This window comes from Propithecus coquereli, unplaced genomic scaffold (assembly GCF_000956105.1).
Source record: "Propithecus coquereli isolate 6110/MARCELLA unplaced genomic scaffold, Pcoq_1.0 Scaffold23, whole genome shotgun sequence".
Classification (NCBI taxonomy): Eukaryota; Metazoa; Chordata; class Mammalia; order Primates; family Indriidae; genus Propithecus; species Propithecus coquereli.
The window spans coordinates 1,598,237-1,603,252 of record NW_012147841.1 but is presented as its reverse complement, the minus strand read 5'-3'; positions in this window follow the sequence as shown (position 1 = coordinate 1,603,252).

Genomic DNA, 5,016 nt, shown 5'->3' with positions numbered 1-5,016 from the left:
GAAATGCAAATCAAAACCACAATGAGCTATCACTTAACCCCAGTGAGATTGGCCTCTATCAAAAAATCCCACTGCAACAAATGCTGGTGAGGATGTGGAGAGATAGGAACACTCTTACACTGCTGATGGGACTGCAAATTAATGCAACCTCTGTGGAAAAGAATTTGAAGATACCTCAAAGAGCTCAAAGTGGAACTACCATTTGATCCAGCAACAGCACTATTAGGCATCTACCCTAAAGAACAAAAGTCATTCTATAATAAAGACTTCTGCACTCGAATGTTTATGGCAGCACAATTCTGTATAGCAAGGATGTGGAAACAACCCAAGTGCCTATCAATCCATGAGTGGATTAGTAAAATATGGTATGTGTATACAATGGAATACTACTCAATTTAAGAGATGACAATGATCTAGCACCACTTATATTTTCCTGGATAGAGCTAGAGCCCATCCTCCAAAGTGAGGTATCACAAGAATGGAAGAATAGGCTCCACATGTACTCACCATCAAACTGGCACTGACTGATTAACACTAAGGTGCTCACACAGTAGTAATATTCTTTGGGTGTGGGGGGCTGGGGGTGCGTAAACTCACAACTAAAGGACATGCAGAGTGTTGCAGGGGGAGAAACGGCATGTCTCAAATCATGGTTGGGATGTGGCAAAGTCATAACATGTAACCAAAATGTTTGTACCCCCATAATTTCCTGAAATAAAAAAAATTAAAAAAAAGACACGGTGTATTGAATACAGTTTAAAGTAGACAAATTGTATAACATGTGTTTAACCAATTCTAATTAAAAGGAGGGCTGAACCAAGGTGTTGAAAGACAATTCCTCATGAATTTATTGTGTACCTGCATGGTACAGTCCTGAGTTCGAATATTTCAATAGTAAATATGTCTCCAAACCTGGAGATAATATATCCTTTGGGAAAGATTTACAGTTATCCCAGGATATGAAAGACAAAGCTCTCTGCTTCCCCTTCAATGTAGTGAGAAGCTTGACCTCACCAAAAAGAGATCTGGCTTTTGTTCAAGTTCCTGGAAGGTAACTTCTAAACCCTTGGAATTTCCTGAGTGACAAGAGTGATTTTGTTATTAATGGGGATTCCCTACAACCAAACCTCATAATTTATGTTAACTTGATGGCTCAGGCTTGGGTCTAGCCACATCCTGTAGTCTTGGAGTGAAATATGTTCATGCCAGAAAGACCAACCATGTGATTACAGAGTTGAGGCTTTGGGCCACATGATAATTGCTTCATCTCTGGGAGAGGAACCTATAAATTGTGTTCAAGCACATGGAAGTCAAGGAACCATCCTTTTATAATGAAGTCTCAATAAGAACTCTGGACATTGAAGCTTGGGTGAGCTTCACAAGTTGGCAATAACCCAAGTGTATTGTTCTACATGATGCCAGGAGAGTAAATGTTCTAAGGATGACGAGAAATTCCTATTCAGAATGCTCCCAGTCTCTTTCCTATATGTTTCTTCCTTTACCTGACTTTAATGTATATCCTTTCCCTATAATAAATGTAATTCTAAGTATAATAGATCCCAGTGAGTTCTGTGTGTATTTTTAGCAAATTAGCAAACCTGAGGGTGTTTTTGGAAAAACTGTGAACTCATAGTTGGTATCAGAATTCTTGGACAGACAAGAATTTTATTTGTCAAGAGTGTAGATTTCATCTTAAGTGTTCTTATCACAAAAAAGTAAAACAAAAAACAAAGGACCATGAGGAAACTTCTGGAGGTGCCGGATATGTTTACTACCTTGACTGTGGTGATAGTTTCACTGACACGTGCCTATGGCCATCCTTAAATATATACATATACATTAAATATGTGCAGTATTTTGTATATCAGTTATATCTCAATAAAGCTGTTAAAAAATGCTCTTTAGTGTAGTATGTTTAACATAGTTTACCATATGGGTCACAATTTTTCACTGAAACAGATGTTTTTTGCACTGGAAAAAGAAACTTTGGTGACTGCTTCACTTCCTCGTTCTCCTATAGAAATCTTCCCTGCTCTCTGGCAAGAATATCTATAATTTCTCTGTGATCTTTACTTTCCTGCATGCAGCTGATTGTTGCAAAAATAAACATCTTTCTAGAAAAAAGTCTAAATCCTGGCAAATGTACTTTTAAATAGGTTGGCAAAAAAAAAAAAAAAGTAATAGATGTCTCCTTCTTTTACCAGTCATACATAATCATTTATAAAATATAGTTTATTTCATCCTTAATATGGTTCTCAAAACTTCTTTTCTCCTCTGCCACAATCCAAATCTAAGCTACTTTTATCTCACTGATGAAAAAAATAAGCAGCTATTTATTGCGTACCAACTATGTGTCATAAATTGTCTAATCTGTAAGGATGAATAAGTCAGGCATGGTCACTGACTGTAACTAATATGCATTCTCATAGGAGAAAAATATATGAGTAAACAACTTATTAAACCTGATGAGCATATACTGTGAAAACCTATTTACAGGAAATAAAAAGTGATATAATAGACTAGATATGACAGAGACCTACATTTGATCACAGACTTAAAGGCTAAAAATGAGTCATTTGTGAGAAGAATCCAAAAAAAAATTATTTGCATGTACAGGTAAAACCAATCTAAAAACACTAGATGGTAACTAGCTTGAAGATGTCAAAGGACAGAAAGGAGTCAAGAGTAAATGAAGCAGAATCAAAATCAGAGGGACAATGTTTTAAAATGAATTAAAAGAGGCTGCTGACAGTGCCTAGATCTTTATAATAGGAGTTGTTCTTTTTTTTTTTTTTGACTGTCCCTTGGTTCTAGATAGGAAATTAAATGTGTAAATCTTCCATATAGGAAAATGATAGGAAGCAGAATTAATTCTTACAAACTGAAGAATTTGCGTTGTGACTAAATTAGGCATTTAAATTCAATGAAAAAAATAAATGGGCTGGCTGAAAGAGTCAAACCCTCCCCCCAAACAAGGAAAAACAGAACCCCAGAACCAAAAATGTCTTCATGCCAAATTCAGCCCATGGTGCACTGATTTTGTAATCTGTAATATAAACCCTTGTAAAGTGCTGTAAGTATTAATAGTTTAGATTTATGCTAAACTCCGTAATTTTCTTACTCCTAGAAAGATGTGTTGGTGGGGAAGCTGGTAAAGGGGAGAGTAGAGGATGCTATATGTCCCAAGAATCTTTTTAAATCACCGCTTACTTTGATAAGATAATTGACATTTTCTCAATCAGATTCTGCAAATAAAATTGTAAACATGCTTCCAAGCCCAACTTCCTATTAAATTTCTTCTCAAGCTAGTTAGTAATTCTGGAGATGACACTACTTGTTAATTACTCCACTAGTCTCTTAACAGGTTTCCCCACATCCATTCTTTCATGCTTATAAGTCATTCTCTATATTTCAGTCAGAATATCTTTATTATCATTCTTTTTTGTTCCAAAAATTATTCATTGAGTATTTTCTCTTCCCTAGTCCTACAAGTGGCATTGGGTATACAGCAGTAAACAACATACAAATGTCCTTAACCGCTATAAAATATAAAGTCTATAAAAGAGAACACATAAAAACTAAATAATTACATATATATGTAATTATTTCCAAGTATGATAGAGCTTGAAATTCTGATGAGTGTTACAAAAATCTGACCTATAAGTGTTTCACTGTCCTCGTTAAATTCTGCAATTGTTGTTTCAGGTCGTTTAGTCCCAAGTCCTTCAGGGTTTACTTAGTCCTACATCATCTGAACCTTTCTGTTTTGTAGTACTCATATTTTAGCACCATCTCTCTTACTATGTTTTAACCACAGTATATTTTTTGTGAATAGGCTGTGAATGCATGCTGACTCTGACACTTTAACACATGTACAAAGACACATAAACATAGGCGCACACACACACAGATTTTTTTTTTTTTTTGTACCTGAAATGTATTGATCCTTTGTGTTTCTGCTTAAATGTTATAATACTTTTCCCCTTGTAATCTGTTTTTGGTTTCCCATAGTAGATTAAATGCTCCATTTTAAATTCATTTGCAACTTTGCACTTCTTTAGAGCATTTATCGTAACATTTGAGCATTTCATTGTCCTTTAAAGTATAATTACATATATTGAAACTACATAGTATGCTTTGTAATTAAATTAATTCCAGCATCTGGCATATGGCTAGAGTGTTAAATGAATAAAATAGTACATAATAGCTCCATCTAAAGAGGGATGAAGATAATGGCTATTTCCCAAAAGTTCTATCAGAAATTTGCTGATGTTATACGGGCATGGCCAGATATTTAGTACCAAAAAAAAAAAAAAGAAGAAAGAAAAGAAATTCGGAAACAGGCAGAGCCCATGAAGCATTAAGTAATGAAAGTGTGAAAGTGTTAGAGGAGGAAGACAGAGAGTTTGAGTAAGCATAATACCAAAATATATGCAGAGAAATAGTCCATTTTTTGATCTACGTGCTGATGCCATAGGTGTACTGATTTTGCGAAGATCACTAGAGTGGGTTGCTTGTAAAGTGAACATTTATGAACATTTATGTATATGTATATTTTAATAAAGAATGTGTGCATTTGCAAGTAAGCCAAAAAAAAAAAAAATGGAATAGGAACAACTAACTATTGATGAAGAACAATAATTTTTAGGCTATTGCTTTCTGGATCCCAAAACATCTCCTGGAGCCTGTTCTATGTCTTATTCTGGGAATATAGCCTTATGGCTCATTTTGGACCTTGGTGAGATTCTTGGTTTCATTTTGTTCTTGTATGATATTATGATCTTTCAGCTGCATAAAGTAGTTTGTTCTGAAATATACACACACACAAATAAATAATAGCCTCACAATAAATTATCCATGTGAAAGTCTTTTTGTCATAAGCAAGCTGTACTACAAATACTGATAACATCTAGCACCATTTATTTTCCCTAATTATAAAAAAATCATGAGTGAAATGTGAGGAGAGCTGATTACATAAAATGTCTTCTTTCTAATCCAAAACATTATTTGCAGAAA